This window comes from Pongo abelii, chromosome 10 (genome assembly GCF_028885655.2).
Source record: "Pongo abelii isolate AG06213 chromosome 10, NHGRI_mPonAbe1-v2.0_pri, whole genome shotgun sequence".
Taxonomy (NCBI): Eukaryota; Metazoa; Chordata; class Mammalia; order Primates; family Hominidae; genus Pongo; species Pongo abelii.
In genome coordinates this window covers 25,647,958-25,666,661 of record NC_071995.2, presented here as the reverse complement: position 1 = coordinate 25,666,661, position 18,704 = coordinate 25,647,958, and the positions used below count along the sequence as shown (strand labels likewise).

General features: G+C 38.5%; 1 protein-coding gene across 7 annotated transcripts in view; it reads left to right on the top strand.

Moving 5' to 3' along the window:
- The window catches only part of SOX5 (SRY-box transcription factor 5), a 1,035,411-nt gene that overhangs the window by 149,545 nt on the left and 867,162 nt on the right, over positions 1-18,704 (top strand). For all 7 annotated transcript variants that reach the window (XM_054526954.2, XM_054526957.2, XM_054526958.2 and 4 more), the window contains one exon: positions 9,696-9,777. The gene's annotated coding sequence lies outside the window, so the exon portion shown is untranslated. The remainder of the gene's footprint in view (positions 1-9,695; positions 9,778-18,704) is intronic.

The window sequence follows — 18,704 nt, the reverse complement described above, 5'->3', positions numbered from 1 at the left end:
GATCAGCAGGAAGAATCTCTACACAAATGGGCAGTTCCAGGTTGGAATGGTCCTCAATAACCCCAATGAGAAACAGAGAAAGAGAAAGTTGCAACAATGTTTGGGGTGATGGGGAGCCTCACATGGCTTGCCAGAGCATGTCACCGATAGCCAAGGTCTGAGCAGTCACCCCTACAGTGCAGCGGGAGGAAACACAGGCCAACTCCACCTGAACCATGAAGTCTGAAAGTCAAGTGCATGGTTTCTCAATGAGATGTTGAGTAGACAATTATTCTGGTTAGCATTAATTCAAATTGACAGATCAGACCTGGATTTAGAGACTAAGGAACATGCCCAAGATCACTCAGATAGGGAAATTTTACTCAGCCTAATTTCAGAGTTTTGCTAGTAACAACTTTGCTACATTGTAATATTGTTATTCAAACTGTGTTTGAGTATCATTGCTCAAAGTACAAATAACTTCAACTGTGTGGACCTCATTGTGTGTATTTTCAGTAGCAGCCCTCTTGAGAATACTCGGTGCCTCTAGTTCCTCATATAATCTCATCTTTTCTACCAAATCAGGAATTGAAATATTAGCTCATATTTTTACATGTTAGTTGAGTGACTGGATTTGCTTTCCTAAGGCTGTATTTCAGTCATTGCGTTTCCTTACCCAGGTCTTTGCTTTTTGAATACATTCATAGCTCCTGTGGCTTCAACAGTGACATTTCAGATGTTAGTTTGCTGATGCTGAGATACTGGTAGAGGAAAACTGGGTTGGTCAGTCAGTGACATCTCCCTCCATTGCCTGAGGAAGTGGCTGGATATAACAAGTTGGATGGGTATGTTACATGGGCTACTCCAAGATCTCTCAGTAGAGAGACATTTGGTCACCCTGGGGAGAATAAACCAGGACTGACAGAGCTGTGGATGCTGAAGACCTGCTTCTTAGAGTTCCTGAGATGAAAATGTGTAAGTCCTGTTATCTGGCTTCTTTCAAAAATCCCGGGCCTGCCCTGCTCTTGCTTGGGCCTGCCAGCAGGGCCTGTTCTTCAGGTTCTTCTTGCCCTTTCAGTACCCAGGAGAGACCACCCACTGTCTCACTGCAGCTCCAAGTCCTCCAGTTTCTCTCCTTCTGATCCAAGAATTTCAGTGTCCAAGATAAGTTTTCTGTAAGTCTTGATGTTACTGAATTTTTGGCGCTATGTAATTTTTCATATATTGATGCACAACCTGTGTTTTGTTGTTAAGCCCCTTTCCTGTCATTCTGGAATGCATCCTTATTTTACTTCTTTCTCTGCTAATGACTTTTCCAACTTTGATGTAGTTAGATCACAGCTTCTTTATTAGCAAGTTTTAATGACTTTGTTTTCTCCACCTCATCTAACAAAGTACGTTACAGATATTGCTCAACAATACTACGTATGTATTTTATTTGACTTCATACTCAGAGATGGGTTGAGACTGTCTATGACAGTAGTATTAGGACGTGGAATTTCATCTTATTTGTAGAGGGGGCTTAAATGTTGGCTGTTACTGTGTACTTCCAGTTTGGACTAAGAGCTTTAGGATGAAGCAAAGTTTACCAGCCTAACTCACAAATTGGTATGTTGATCTTTCTGTCTTTATCCATTCATTCTTTATCAGCTGAGGGGGCTAATTTGGGATTTAGGGGAATAAGAATTTGATGTATTCTCAGGGTTTTTGCTTCTAATCAGGAATAATGGCTTTATGTGTATAAAAAAGCATTAAAATATTATGTGCTTTTATTCAAACTAGATGTCAGTTATTTCAGAGTTTACATTCGCTCCACAGTGGTACCATGGCTGGAAAGAGGAACAAGTCTTATATAAAAATGTGGCCTATTAACAACAAAAAATGGATTAATAGACTTTCTTCCTATTTACAGTTTATGGTCTATCCTGAAGGGATTTGGTGTGTTCACCTATGTTTTTTAACTGGTAAAGTAAGTATAACTACCTTTAGTTCATGAACATCAGCAGAGGGATATATCTATTTTACTTTTTAATATTAAAAACCACAAAGGCTTTTCTAAATTAGCAGGGGGGATTTACACAGCAAACTAGTGAAAAATGTTATGAGCTTTCATCCTCTGTTTTGGTTTGAGTTGCCACTTTGGGGCTTTTACATGTCTTTCCCTTTCCCATCTCATCTCTAGGAGGCAAACAAAGAAATATAATTTGCATTGGCTATAGAAATGCCTCCGAGATCACTGCTTAAGTGTGCTGGGGATTTGGAGTAGAAATTCTGAAAAGGAGAAAAAGACAAGGGTAAAAGCTCTGTTGACAGGGGAGTTTCTTAGGCATGTGGAGAGAGCACAGCATTGGACACGGGAATACAAATTCTGCAAGCTTCCTCTCTTTTCCTAAAAACAGCAGTCTAAGAGTGCGGTAGTTCTGTCTGGTTAAAGAGTTGGACTCAGTGGCAGCTGTCGAGCTTAGTTTTTCTTTCTAATTCAGATACTTCCCTATTGGAGCGTTTTGCACCTTCACTTCCTTTCTCTTTTCCTGTCCGTCATCACATGTGGCACCTCTGGGTGAGAGGCAGGCAGATGGCTGTCTCTGGACATGATGCTTAACGATGCTTTATCCTTTGACCAGTACACGGGGCTGGAATGGAAGGGCATTTGAACTTGAACTTTGATGCAGAGTATTAGCACATTCACCCTCTGCTGGCAGCAGACCAAGGACCCCAAGTTAGCCTGTGAACCAGCTTTTCCCCTGGAGTATAAACAATATATGAACTTGACTAGGAGGTCAGCTCTTCAAAGCTGATTTTTTTTCCCCCAATGGGATCCACTATTTGTTCATATTTAGGCAGCATCTAAGTAGAGGCAATTTAGACATTTAACCAAAGCAAAATTTAGTCTTAAAAAATAGGAAGATCTCATTATAGATTCACAGATCTGTGTATTTGTGTGCTCAAGGATAATAATAATACTGGGATACGTTTCAGAGGAAAGAGATGAGTAAAAATAAGAAAAAAAATTAATGGATTTGAGCCCAAGTAAATGAAACTCTATTATTTAATTATAGTATCTGACTGTGAATATAAATGGGAGATGAACAAGAATTTTTTCCTTCAGTTTGGATCATAGAAGATTTCATGACTAAAAGGGGAAGTCTATCACTCAGAGCTACAAGCTAGAGGTTTGATCCTTCATAAAATGAATCAGGGAATATAGAAAATATTTTGGGAATTGAGGACAGTCTCTTTTGCACACACTCAAGTGTTTTTACATTTAAAGTGAGCAAAACTGCATAATGTGGAATATATGCCTGTGTCCTTCAAATTTGCCACTCTGGTAGCCTGGATAGATGGGAAAAAAAATAACTGATGCACAATGAAAAAGAACATGGTCACTCTTAGAATTTCATGCTTGGAACCTTTTGTGGGCTAGTGTCTGCAATAATATCGATGACTGGGCCATTTATTTGTTATCTATTGCTACTTTTGGCAAATGGGTAAGTTTAAACCCTAGTGTCCTGGTTAAATTCCAATGTAGATGAGTGATAATATTCCATCTGCCATGTTCTTATTTTGCCTTCCTTACGGAAATGAAGCATAACTGCATTTCAAAGCAGACTGTTGACACACTTTAGATAAAAAGTTAATATTTTTATTTCTCATTATGTAGTTCATTGTCATCAGAAGTTTTTGCTAACCCAGCCCCGTCACTGATTCACCTGTGGCCGTGTGTAACAATGTGGGCAGATTGAAAGAAAAAAATGGAAAAATGTGTATCATGCAAACATTAATACAAAGAAAGTGGGAGTTGCTATGTTAATATCAGATATAATATTCTTTTGAGCAAGGAAAGTTACTAGTGACAGAGAGGGATGTTATATAATTATTAAGACACTGCTCCACCAAAAAGACATGACAATTCTAAATGTGTATGTACTAAATAACTGAGCTGCAAAATACATGAAGCAAAACTGATTAAATTGAAAAGAGAAATAGACAAACTCGCAATATTATTCGAAGATTTGAACACCCAGGTTTAATCACTTTGTTAAAAAACTAGACAGATAATCAGCAAAGATATAGAGGAACTCAACATTGGTAACCAAGAAAATCTAATTGAGGCTGGGCGCGATGGCTCAAGCCTGTAATCCCAGTACTTTGGGAGGCCGAGGCGGGCGGATCACGAGGTCAGGAGATCGAGACCATCCTGGCTAACACGGTGAAACCCTGTCTCTACTAAAAATACAAAAAATTAGCCGGGCGTGGTGGCAGGCGCCTGTAGTCCCAGCTACTCTGGAGGCTGAGGCAGGAGAATGGCGTGAACCCGGGAGGCGGAGCTTGCAGTGAGCCGAGATTGCGCCACTGCACTCCAGCCTGGGTGACAGAGTGAGACTCCGTCTCAAAAAAAGAAAAAAAAAAAATCTAATTGAAACCCAGCAGCAGCAGCAGCAGCAGCAGCAGACACATTCTTTTCATGTGCCCATGGAACATATTCCAAGAGAGATCATATCCTGGGCCAGAAAACAAATCTCAATAAATTTAAAAGAACTAAAATCATATGGGATATATTTTTTGACCACCATGGAATCAAATTAGAAATCAATAACAGAAAGAGAACAGGAAAATTTCTGAACCCTTGGAAACTGAGAAATATACATTGTAAATAATCCATGGGTAACAAAGGAAGTCTCAAGGGACGTAAAAAATATATTGAACTGAATGACAATAAAAATAGAACACGTAAAAATTTGTGGATCACAGCTAAAGCAATTTTGAGAGGGAAGTTTATGGCACACCACACACTTACATTAGAAAAGAGGAAAAGTCTCAAATCAGTAATCTAAGTTCATAGCTGAAGAACCTAAAGAAGAGCTGTAAATATCCAAAGCAAGCAGAAGGAAGGAAATAATATTAAGAACAAAAGTCAATAAAATTGAAAACAGAAAAATAATCCATGAAAAAATTCAGGTTACTTTAAAAGATCAGTAAAATTGACAAGCCTCTAGTAAGACTAACAGTATAAAAAGAGAAAAAACACAAGTTATCGATGTCAGTAATCGATACGATTTATCAATCGTATCGATACGATATGGATGTATCACTGCAGACTCTGCAGACACCAAAAGGATAATATGGGACTACTACAAACAACTGTACACACATAAATTCACAACTCTGATGGATCCAATCCTCAAAAAACATGAACTGCTGCAACTCACCCATAATTAAATGGATAATTTTAATAGCCTTACAACAGTTAAAGGAATTTAATCTGTAACTTAACAAACTTTCAAAAAAAGTAATCTTCAGATGGTTTTACTAGATAATTCTACCAAATATTTAAAGAGGGATTGAAACCAGCCCTAAACAATCTCCCCCAGAAAACCATTCATTTTATGAAAGTAGTGTTACCCAGATACTAAAACAAAATACGAAAAAAGAAATGAGACCAATATCCCCCATAAATACAGGTACAAAAAATACTAACAAAATATTAGCAAATAGAATTTAGCAATACGTAAAAAGAACTATATTATTCATCATGACCAAAGGGGAGTTTATTTCAAGGGATTCAAGGCTGGCTCAGTATATGAAAATCCATCAGTGCAATTCAGTATGTTAACAACCTAAAGAAGAAACATCACACAATGCTATCAATTCATGCAAGAAGTGCACTGACAAAATTCCACAGCCATTTATGAGAAAAACTCTCAGAAAAATTGAGATAGAAAACTTTCTCAACTTGACATGGAGCATCTATAAAACATCTGCAGCTAACATTATACTTAATGATGAAAGACGTGAGTGTTTCCTCTTAGATCAGGAACAAGGTCAAGGGATGTCTTCTCATGACCCTTCTTCAACATAGTGCTAGAATTTCTGGCCGGTGCAAAAAGGCAAAAAATTGTAATTAAAAGCATATGGATTATCAAGGACAAAAATAAAACTGTCCCTATTTTTCATTTGATATCATTGTTTATGTGGAAAATCTCAAGGAACATTTAAAAAAAAAAGAAGAAAAGAAAAACTAACTCCCAAAACTAATTTGAGTTTAGCAAGGTAGCAAGATATAAACATACGAAAGTCAGTTATATTTCTATAAATACTAGCAATGAATGGCTGAACATCAAAATTTAAAATGCAATACTATTTACAGTCACTCAGAAAATGAAATACCTAGGTATAAATCTAACAAAACACATTAAAGGATGTGTATGCTGCAAGCCACACAATGCTGAAGGAAGATCTAAATAAATAGCTATATCATGTTCATGGACCGGAAGACTCAACATGGCAAAGATGGCAGTTTTCCTCAAACTGACACACAGGCTTAACACAATTACTATCAAAATCTCAACAAGGCTTTTTGTAGATACAGAGAAGAAAAATTTATATTGAAATTTCAGCTGGAAAGCAAAGGAATTAGAATAGCTAAAAGAACTTTGAAATAGAAGAATAAAGTGGGAGTAATCGACCCAATTCCAAAATTTATTATGTAACTGTAGTGATCAACACTCTGTGATATTTGCAGAGGGATAGACACTTACATCAATGGAGGAAAAAAAACAGAGAAGCCAGAAATTGACTCACAACATATCAGACCAATTTTTGACAAAAGTGCAAAAGCAATTCAACAGAAAAAAAACCAGCCTTTTCAACAGTTCATTCTTGGAGCGATTTGGACATTCATAGGGAAAACAAACAAAAAAACTCTTGACCTAAGTCTTATAACTTATACAAAAAGTAACTCAAAATAGACCACAGACTTAAATGTAACACTCAAAACTATACTACTTCTAGGGGTAAAAAGAATCTTCAGGGTCTAGGTCTGGACAAAGCATTTTTAGATTTTATAGCAAAAGCTGGAGGAAAAGTTGATAAACTGAACTTCATTAAAATGAACAATTTTGCTATTTGAGGCGAGGTACTGTGTCACACTCCTGCAATCCTAGAACTTTGGGAGGCCGAGGCAGGTGGATCGATTGAACTCAGGAGCTGGAGACCAGCCTGGTCAACATGGCAAAACTCCTCCTCTACAAAAAATACAAAAATTAGCCAGACATGGTGGCATGTGCCTGTAGTCCCAGCTATGTGGGAGGCTGAGGTGGGAGGATCACCTGAGTCTAGGAGGTTGAGGCTGCAGTGAGCCTTGATTGCACCACTACACTCCAACCTGGGCAACAGAATGAGACCCTGTTTAAAAAAGAAAAAAAGTTGCTATGTGAAAGATCCTATTGAAAGGACGAAAAGCCAAGCTACAGATGAAAAGCCAAGCTACATATCGGAATAAAAGTGTTTGCAAACCATATATCTGACAAAGTACTAGTGTCAAGAATATAAACTCTCAAAACTCTATAGTAAAAAAGAGAAATCCAATTAGAAAATGGACAAAATACCTGAAGAAACATTTCTTGGGAGAGGATATACAGATAGCAGCTAAGCACATGAAAAGATGTTCAACATCATTAATCAATGACAAGTACAGAAAGGCTAAAATAAATGATAGTGACAGTATCAAATGCTGACAAGGATGTACAGAAACTGGCTCATTCCGACATTTTTGGTGGGGATGTAAAATTCTGCAAAACATTTTGGTAGGTTTTGGGGAGAAAAAAACAACATAGTGACAATATCAAATGCTGACAAGGATGTACAGAAACTAGCTCATTCAGACATTGTTGGTGGGGATGTAAAATTCTGCAAAACAGGTAGATTTGGGGGAGAAAAAAACAACATTCATCTGCTGTATATAACCTAGCAATGCACTCCTGGACATTTATCTCAGAGAAAAGAAAACATTTTCACACAAAAACCTGTATATAAATGTTTATGACTTTATTCATAATAATCTCAAACTTTAAAAAAAAACTTTATTTTTTTCTAAAAAAAAAATGGGATACATGTGCAGGACGTAAAGGTTTGTTACATAGGTATACGTGTGCCGTGGTGGTTTGCTGCACGTATTGACCTGTCCTCTAAGTTCCCTCCCCTCACTCCCCACCCCACATCAGGCTCTGGTGGTGTGTGTTGTTCCCCTCCCTGTGTCTATGTGTTCTCAATGTTCAGCTCCCACTTATGAGTGAGAACATGTGGTGTGTAGTTTTCTGTTCCTGTATTAGTTTGCTAAGGATGATGGCTTTCAGCTTCATTCATGCCCCTGCAAAGGACATTATCTCATTTCTTTTTATGGCTGCATAATATTCCATGATGTATATGTACCATATTTTATTTATCCAGTCTATCATTGATGGGCATTTGGGTTGGTTCCATGTCTTTGCTATTGTAAATAGTGCTGCAAGAAACATTCTTGTGCATGTGTCTTTATAGTAGAATGATTTATATTTTGAGGGTATATACCCAGTAATGGGATTGCTGGGTCAAATGGTATTTCTGGTTCTAGATTCTCGAGGAATCACCATGCTGTCTTCCACAATGGTTGAATTAATTTACATTCCCACCAACAGTGTAAAAGCGTTCCTATTTCTCAACAGCCTCACCAGCATCTGTTGTTTCCTGACTTTTTAATAATTGCCATTCCGAATTATTAATCGGTGTGAATTAATCTCAAACTTGAAACAACTCAGCATCCTTCAATAAATGATTAAACAATCCATACCATAGAACACTATTCAGCAACAAAAATAAAGTATTGATACATACATGAACCTGGATGAATCTTTAGAAAGTTCTGTTGAGTGTATGATTTCATTTATATCATACTTTTGAAGTGAAGAAATTATAGAAACTGAAAATAGATCAGTGGTTTCCAGGGGTTAAGGAGGGTGGGGTGGAGCGGAAACAAGTGTGGCTATAAAAAGGCAACCTGAGGGATTTTTGTGGTGATGGAAATGTTCTGTATCTTGACTCTGTCAGTGTCAGTATCGTGGTTGTGACAATGTAGCATATTTGCAAGCTGTTACCAATGAGGGAAACTGGGTAAAGGCTACCCAGGATCTCTCTGTGTTGTTTTTTTGTAACTGCATGTGGATCTACAATTATTTCAAACTAAAATGTTTAATTAAAAACAACATTTTCTGTAAAGGCTTCTAGATTAAAATCTGAAAGCGTCTTTTGGCGCTTTCCGTGGGAAAGCTTCATGTCCCCGCTTTCTGCCCTCAGATAATCATATGGCAGCCGCAGAGGCTTTTTTGCTGTTCCTGGACATGCTTAGCAAGCTCTCACCACAAGGCCTTTGTACTTGCCGTTTCCTCGTCTGGAACATTCCTTCTCTGGCCTGCTCATTCACTTCATCGAGATCTCTGCTCAAACGTCACCTTATCAGAAAGGTTTTTCTTTGAACAGTCTGTCTACAGTACCATTCCTGTCATAATTGATTCCCTAACCTGGGTTTATTTTTCTTCTCTCATCAGAAAGAGATTGGATGCCTTAAAAAATTCCAAGTCTTGGATAGAAACCTTGAAATTCCCTACTACGTTTCCTCTTTTCTATACGTTGTTCCTGGATTTGGAGCATTTTATTTCAAAAGTAAATGAAACAGGCAAATTCACTCTATTTCCATTCCTTCTGCTGATCACTCCATATCTGTCTGGTTGGAATTTTAAGATTTTAAGGCTTCTATAGTAGTATATATACTGTATTCTGTCACACTCAGCTTATTGCAATCCAGTGATATTTCTTAAAATAGCTAAAACTTCAGACAGTCAACCCCATCTCCGTACATTATGAATCTGCCTCTAAATGACTGGGCTCTAATTCTCTTCTAGGCTTTTTAACCGGTCCAAGGTGTAGAGCCATACTTCAGGAGGATCCTCAGAAGTTTTGGACAAGCCTCCCCAAATGTGGCAGGTGGGTATCTTATCTGTGGGTGCAAGAAATGTAACTTTCTTTATTCTTCCATAGCTAACCTGAAATTAAATGCTGTTCGGACCCTCTACTTAACCATATCAGCAGCCTGAGGTTTCACTGAAGTTCTGGATAAGGCTATGAGATGCCAAGTTCTCGAGGGGTGGATCCCAGTTCTTTAGCTGTCATCTCTCCATTAGTCATGTCTGTCTTACCATCTCTTGTCAGTACTTGTGGACCGCTGCCGAGGCACACCTCGATCTATCTTCGAGGATCTTCTGTTCTCCTTCTCTTAGTTTCTTCCAGATACCTCTTGGGCACATAGGGGCATGCTATCACTGCTGCAGGCCCAGAGGAAACTCAGGATTAAAAAGCTCCCCCACCCTTTTTTTTTTTTTTTTTTTGCATTGCCAGTCTTGTTCAGTGGCTCCTGTGTTATGCTATGGCACGAGATCCTTTGCAAGGCTGCTTAAGTCCTGGATGTACCACCAGGCTGTTTCTGAAGTTCAGACTATACCCAAGAAAGAAACTCTTTTGCCCATCACCCCTGTCTCCCCCCAACATATTTGGGATTTCTTTCTTTAATCATATTTTGAACAAGCACAACTTATTAAATCAATCAAAACACAATTTATTTTTCATCTCCTTCTGTTTCTTTGAAATGCATTGGAGAAGGGTGGCAGGTATTCCCTTGCTTTGGGTGAAATTTAGGTCTCAGGCAGACTCCATACTTTATAAGTTCACTCTTAGATTTTTTTTAAAAAGTCCTGGACATTTTAAGTTACAGAAATAATCTACATTCGGAAATGATTATGTCCAATATCAAATCATAATCATAGCTTCAAAGTTAATTTAATATCAGATGATCTGCCCTCCCCCATCTGGGGTCCATTTTTGAGTTGGACTACTGCAGTGGGAAAAGGTCTGTCATTTTTTTCTCTCTTCTCCTATCACCTCCTATCCCACTTCCTAGTTGCTGTTGCTGAACTCTCAGGGGTTAGAGCACGGGAAAGAAGAGGGGAAAAGTAGCTCAGGGATTTTTCTCACTTGAATGGATGTTATGTTAAGCTGGCTTTGTGTTTTCTGGGCCAGGAAGCTGCTTAACACTGACTCTCCGTTGGTCACTTTTGGGAGGCTTTCATGGCCCCTCCGATGGACCCACCCAGCTTCAATTCTTCTGACTTGGGCAGGGCTTCTCCTTCAGCGCCCTACTCCCCACTCAGCGCCTGGTTTCAGATAGTCTGTTCCCTCTGGCCTCTGATTTGGTGTCTCGTGAATACCGCCGGTGGTCCTCTTGGGCTTCAGGCTGGCTCTCTCACACCTGGCCCACACCTGCTCTAGGAAACCATGCCTCTTATGAACCTTCATGGGTGGGAGAGGCTGCGGGCACTTCTCAGATTGCAGAGCTTCTCCTAGCCCAGCTCTCTTGTCCTCTGGATTTTCAGGGTGGGAGCCAGGCTGCAGTCCGTGGGGTCTCCCAAACTCCAGGGGACACACCCAGGCCCACTAAAGGTTTCCTCTGAAGCCTCTCTAAAGACCTGTGGAAAAGGTAGCCCTTTCTGTCTCTCTCTCGGGGGAAGGTGGGACTTGGCATCGGCAGCAGCTCTATCCAATAGCCTCTTGAAGCCTCTTCCCCTACTCTCCCTTCTGTTGATCCTTTATAACTTCCTGTTAGGTTTTAGAGCCATCCATAGTTCTCAATTTCTTTTAAAATCTGGATTATGACCTGGTCATTTACATTGAAATTTCATACTTGTTTCAGGAAGTTACCTCAGTTGAATCTCCCAATCTGTCATTCTGCTCCCATTAGGGAGAGTCGAGGCAGTGGGGCCTGGGATCAGGGTGGCAGGGGAATAGGATGAAACCAGCCACTTCCATCTTGCTCCTGGATCCGCTGATGTACACACATGCCTTAACTACCTTATTTTGTACTCAAAGGGGTATACATCTGCCCTTAGCTTAGTTTATATGTAGGAAGGTCTCTTCTGATCCTGTTTTCTATGGGTGGGAATCATTCCAGTTTCCTAGGGGGCATTAGGCTTTTGAACCTCACAATTTATTAACTGACACCCCCCCCAGTGCCCTGTTTTCCCTTCCTTGCCAACAGTTTTCTAACGCCATGAGTGAAGAGTATAGCTACTTGGCTGACTGGGGAAAGAAGCAAGATTCAAGGAAATGAGATAAAATACTTCAAACAGTATACCCCTCCGTGATAAAATATATTGCCTGCCTTCTTTCTGGTACTTACCATGTGATTTTTAATCCTTAAAATGGCACCGCATAATTTATATTAAGGATTTGACATTTGAGGAAAACAGATGTGTTAGTTTGCTAGGGCTTCCATAGTAAAGTACCACAAACAGGGTGACAAACAACAGAAATTGATCGTCCCACAGTTCCAGAGGATAGAAGTCAGAAATCAAGGCTGACAGAAGGGTAGTTTCCTTCTGACGGCTGCAGGTGAAGAATCTGTTCTGGGCCCTTCTTTTTTGGCTTGTAGATGGCTGTCTTCTTTCTGTAGCTCTTTATATTATTTTTCCCCTATGCACATTTGTCTCTATGTCCAAATTTCCCCTTTTTATAAGGACACCAGTTATACTGGATTAGGGCCCACAAGAATGACCTCATCTTAACTAATTACATCCACAAAGACCATATTTCCAAATAAGGTCACATTCTGAGATCCTGGGGTTAGGGCTTCAACATATGAATTTGGGGGGAAGGGGCAATGCAACCCATAACACCAGGGTTCAGAGGAGCTCAATTACTTCAAAGTCACACAGATCTTGAAGTGCCCATGCAGCAATTCCTCTCCATGACTGCGTGACTCTGTAGCTCGCATTCTTTCTGCTATCCTACACTTCATCTCAGCTCTTACACGCAGGATTGTGCAACAAGAAGAATGCTGGCTTTCTTTTAAACAATCAAACCAGGCTAGCAGAAGCATGGACCCATCTAGGAAAAAGCTCTTAGACATCAGGTGGTGCCATCACGTGAACTCAGAACAGCAAGCCTTGCACAAAGGGGAAATGGCACCTGTCTGTAGAGAGGTCCAATCTATCACCATCACACCATTGGCTAGAAAATGAATTTCTGCCTGAATTCAAGGTATAAATTATGCCAGGGTTCAAATGTTTCTGAAGCTACTAAAATAGTGTCAACTCGAGTTTGGTGGTGTTATTCATAAGACTTGTGGTTTGCATTTTTTTGGTGCTTTTGACCTATATTCCTATCTAAATATGCTGTGTGTGTGTGTGTGTGTGTGGTCGGCTTCACGTAGGGCATATTTAAACAATGTGTAATAAAACAACATATTTAAATCATGCAAAAGGAAAAGGGTAAACTGTTAGCTATAAAGTTCCTGCAGGCATTTACTGGATAATGATAATGATAGCTTAGCTAAAAAAGGATAAAATATGTTCAGCTTCAATGGGGATTATATTTAGGAGAATTATCAGATTGTTTTGATATTTTCCTTTTAAAAACAATTCTTTAGTGCCTCCTAGGTGGGAGATAGGAATTATTATAGTGATTTGGAAACATGGCTTTATGTATATGAACATAATTTGGGTCTTGTAGTATTTGTCACTATTTTATTCTAGATGGCAAAATTCTTTTATTATTCCTTTCAGTTAAGACCTGAAGTATATACCTACAGAAACAAGTCCATGGTAAGATTTTTCTTGCCAAAATTCTAATAGGTGCTTACTTACTGAGAAATATGTGTATTGAGAAATGCTTAAGAAAAATACACTTTAATGAAGCTGCACTAGTGATATTTATTTAGCTAATTGTGTACAGGGATCTAACCGTGATTTTAAGTAAAGTAGACTGTTGGCCATGTAAATAAGCTTGGCACAGGTGTGCAGGGTTTTAAGAGAATTGGGTAGGAGAGCTAATGAAAATTAGAGTCAGGCTCAAAGAAATATTTTATTGTAAATTGAATTTCCCACTGTAAAACAAATACAGCTGCACACTAATATTTTAAAATAAGAGTAAAAAAATGCTCACAGTGTAAGAACTGAAAGCAACAAAAGTAGCTTTTTGGTATATTTGCTTCTCCTCCTGTTTTGTTTATTCATTCAGCTGAGCATTACTGAGCACCTACTCAGTGCAAGCACTTAGGGAATAAAGATAGTTAAGACAAGGTTTCCTTCCTTAAGGAGTTTTTGATTTATCGGGGGAAACACACAGTGAATGAGTCTTTATAATAGGGAATAAGTGCAATACTTAGGGAGAGTGGCCAAAGAGGTTGCTATCAACTTTATTGTCAGCTCTGGGAAAGCTTCACAAGGTAAGTTGAAATAGAAAGTTGCTCAGAAATGCTTTAGCCAGAAAAGAGGAGAAAATAATTTCAGTTCCAGGGAAGAAAGAACATCTGCTCAGGTATGAGAAAATGGAAATAATATTACAAGGAACTGTAAATAATGTAGCGTGTCTTGAATAACAGAGAATGGGATTGGAGTAGGTGGGAGTGATATCATGGGAAGATTTGTGCCTGTTATCCTATTGGCAAGAAAGATTTTCATGTAGGGGAAGAGTGTGTTTAGAATATCATTTTAGAAAAGTTAACCTTCAGCATTATGATTGGATAGACGGATTAGAAGTTACAAGCTTTAGGAACTAAGAGATTGATAAGGAGCCAGATAAACTAAGAAGCTGAAGTAACGCTTAAATAAATGAAGCTTGCATGGGTTCCTAGCAGTATTTTAGTAGGGACCCTAAAATGTGTTTCTGCAGCCGTATGTTTTTATAGATGTTGCAAAAGTACAAATTTCTAAGTTCAACCAGTTAAAAACTCATGCTTTCTTTTTTTTATACTGCTACCCCTCTGTTATGTTTCCATTAATGTTAGGTGACATCAAAGTGCCCACACACATTTTGCATTCACAATTTTGCTTTCTTTCTCTTTAAAAGGGCCCCCAAATTGTATAAGCTTTAGAACCTCCTAAATGCAGATCCAGTCCTAAGGTGATATCCAGAAGAAGACATGACAGGTTCTTAAAACAGGAGAGTAGCTGCAGAGATGAAGAAGAAAAAGATACAAAAGATGCAGGCAAAGGAATTAATGGCTATGTTGGTGTGAGGAACAGGATTGTACCAATATTTCTCTTAAGACCATTAATGGGGGAAAAAAGTGGTAGGGACAGGTCACTATTGTAAATAACATTTTATGGAACATCTTTATGTGTGTGTTTTCATATTTCTGGATTTACAGAGGTAGATTTACTATGTCAAAGTGTGTAAATATTTTAATGGATTTTGTTATCTATTACCAAATTGCTTTCCAGGTAAATTGTGCTATTTAACACTGCTGCAGTTAATGTAGAAATGGATTTTCTTGCCCATACTCCCACTAGCGCTGGGCATTATAATTTTAATTTTTTCAAGCTAAATTACTGGGTAAAAATGGCACCTCCTTCTCATTTTACTCTCAAGTGAGATAAATACCATCCATTATTGTGAACTCTCTCTAGGCATCTATTTTCAGGGGGTAGTTATTGTAGTCTTTTCCTGGTAGTGATTTAGGGAGCATTAGGAGGTAGGTGTAAATCCTTTATGTGAGTAGTTATGTTATACATTCTAAATACATACATACATGCATAGATCATAAAAGCTAGAAATAAGTGAGGCTAAAACAGTTTTGCGGATCAGATTTAGACCAGATGTTGGCAAACTTTTTTTGAAAAGGGATAGAGAGTAAATATTTTAGGCTTTGTAGGCTAGGAGGCAAAACTGAGGATATTATGTAAGTACTTTAAGTGAAAAAAATATTTTGCACTTTTGTTTTTTTAAAAGATAGGATCTGGCTCTGTCATCCAGGCTGGAGCGAAGTGGCACAATTGAAGCTCACTGCAGCTTCCAGCTCCTGGGCAGAATTCATCCTCTTGCCTCAGTCTCCCAAGTAGCAGGGACTAGGCATATGCCACCATGCAAGGTTAATTTTTTAATGTTTTATAGAGACGAGGTCTCGCTGTGTTGCCCAGGCTGATTTCAAACTTCTGGCCTCAAGTGATCCTCCTGCCTTGACCTCCTCCCAAAGCTCTGGGATTACACGTGCGAGCCACCAAACCTGGCCAGTACAAATTTTTAATGGACATAGTTCAAAATATAATAGTAATAACAAAAAATAACTTTTTTTTTTTTTTTTCCTGAGATGGAGTCTTGCTCTGTCGCCCAGGCTGGAATGCAGTGGCGCGATCTCGGCTCACTGCAACCTCCACCTCCCAGGTTGAAGCAGTTCTCCTGCCTCAGCCTCCTGAGTAGCTGAGACTACAGGCACATGCCACCAGGACCGGCTAATTTTTGTATTTATATTAGAGTTAGGGTTTCACCTTTTTGGCCAGGTTGGTCTTGAACTCCTGACCTCGTGATCCACCCGCCTCACCCTCCCAGAGTGCTGGGATTACAAGCATGAGCCACCGTGCCTGGCCAACGAAGTACATTTTTTACACTATGAGTCAGGTTTTGGAGAGGGGACATTTTTCTTAATTGGGAGTTCAAAGTTAATGTCTCTGTCACCAAATCGATTGTAAGTGGTCATCTGTTAAAATCTCCATTTTTATTTCACAGGAGTGAGCCAGATTTGGACCACAAGCCATACTGTGCCAACACTCATTTTAGACACTGACATTTATAAAGTCATTTGCCTATTAGACTTTGTTAACATATTTTGTTTGATAGTGTTTCAGTTCTGTCACATACTTTATTTGAAGCTATTTGGTATCTACAATTTGCAAACTCAGCAAAGTGTGTGTGTGGAGCATGGAGGGGGTGGTTATTCTCCATTGCTAATGGAATTTGGGAGTCTACCTGAGGCAGCAGCACTATTACACTGAAGCATTTTGTCTATTTAGATAAGGAGACTTGGGAAGAGAAACAGGAAATCAGACTTAGTAGGTCTAAATTTCATCTGTTAATGCATGCATTGGAATGTTTTTGAATGTTTCCTGTTGCTGACTTTGAGTCAACTGTGACTTGGTACTGGCTATTAATTTCTTTTTCTGCTAACTTTTCGGGCTTTGTGCTTTTGCTTTAACATTGCTGTTGCTCAGCAACTTTCCTAAAAGTCGAAATTCTTCCCCCGCCCTCCTCACAAACTTGTTGTCTTGAAATATTTATTATAAATCATTTCATTTGCTAATGCTTCTCGTGGCAAGGCCACTCAGTTCCTTGGGTGTCAAGAATGAAAAGAAGAAGGAAGAAAAGAAACAAAATGGAAAGTTATGAAAAAATTTAAAAACTAATTAGCTTTTTAGTTATTTCACCCACTTCAGAGATTGGGCCATCTATCTTGAAAGTTTCAACTGAAATTTGACTTCTATATTTAAGACCAATTTTTCCTTTAAAGTCTTAATGAATGGCTTGAGAGGTCTATTAAAACTTGAGTTAGTTTAGCTACTTTCATGCATACGCTGAATTATGGACTGGATTTCCTAAGGCTAATGGTCAGATTGAAAGTTTATGTTTTATCTTTTAATGGGTATCTTTCTAAGGCATAATCAAAGATAATTAAAGTAGAATGAGCTTAATATGAAAACCTTATTATAGATAATATAGCAAACTTTCCTTACATTACCAGTACATAGAATATTTTGATTTGGTATTATGTTGAATGGAGAAATGTACTATACCTATATGTTCAACAAATATGTTTTACATATATTTTAGAGATAATATGTTATTAGATTACAATTTGTATGTTGCTGGGAGCACAAGAGAAAATCTCATCAAAATTAAATTTTGGAATTGTTTCCGTATTTATTAATATTTCCATGGCTTTTTGGAAAGCAAAGGTTCCAAATGGATGCTTCCATAGTCTTCTTGCTACTGGCAATTCAAAATAACCAGACTTATATGTGTGTTCTTCTCAACAATTGTTTTTTTAGCCACTGAAATATGTGGCAATGTATTCATTTGTTTAATTCCACATTTTCATTATACTTTAGACATGGAAAGATCTTCGTGTTTCTAGAAAATTTGTACTCACGGTTTTATAATTCCAAGAACAGAATTTGCTCTTAATACTCTTTCCTTTATATTTTTCATGAAATTAATTATTGTTAAGTATCTACTGGACTCCCTATGTCTTGAAATAAAATTCCCTTAGTATATCTTTATAATCACAGTTATTGACAAATATCTGATATGTATTGGTTTTTTAAAATTTGTTCAACCAGAGAAGAAATCAGTTGTTTTACCAGAGGGGAAACTAAGCCTCAGGGTCCTTCACTCCTATGAGTCCTTTCCCAAGTATGGGGAGACGCTCTAGGCAGTGTGCTCAGATGCTCACGTGTTTTTTTGTTTGTTTGTTTGTTTTTTGTAAAATTTGAAAAGAAAGCTATTTTAGCTGCAGTCATGTAAGACCAGTGCTTCAACTTTGACTGCCCTTCCTTTACTGTCGTGTTTTGGGGTGGCATTAGAAAGACCGTGGCTATTTTTGGTGGGGGTCCAACAAAGGGAGAATCAAACTGGGGATGCTGTGGTCTAAAATTAAGTGGGTTCTATTTTGGTTGTTTGTAAACACTTCCATGTATAGTGAAGCTGTTGATAATTGTCCACCTTGGCAACTCCCTGGAGCATTCTGACACACAGGTGTGGAGCCCGAGGTCATGTTACCCGGTGCACGTGTCCACAGCACTGGTATCTCATGTATGCTCATGGGTGGTGGGAGTGAAACTAGGTTTGAAATACATGGAGACAGAAGCTACTCTCTGCAAAACCCTTCCTGTTATTAGATGTGCAATAATAGCAGAGGATGTGGGTTTATCAATGCATAGTCAAAATAGAAGTTCTCTCCTGTCAGGAATTTAATGACTAATGCAGTTTATGCTACTATTAATGCATCGTTTTTTCTTTTTTGATAGATTTCTTTTTCTCAACATTCTTTTGTTTTTAGGGCACAAACCTGTAGCAGTAATAGAAACACA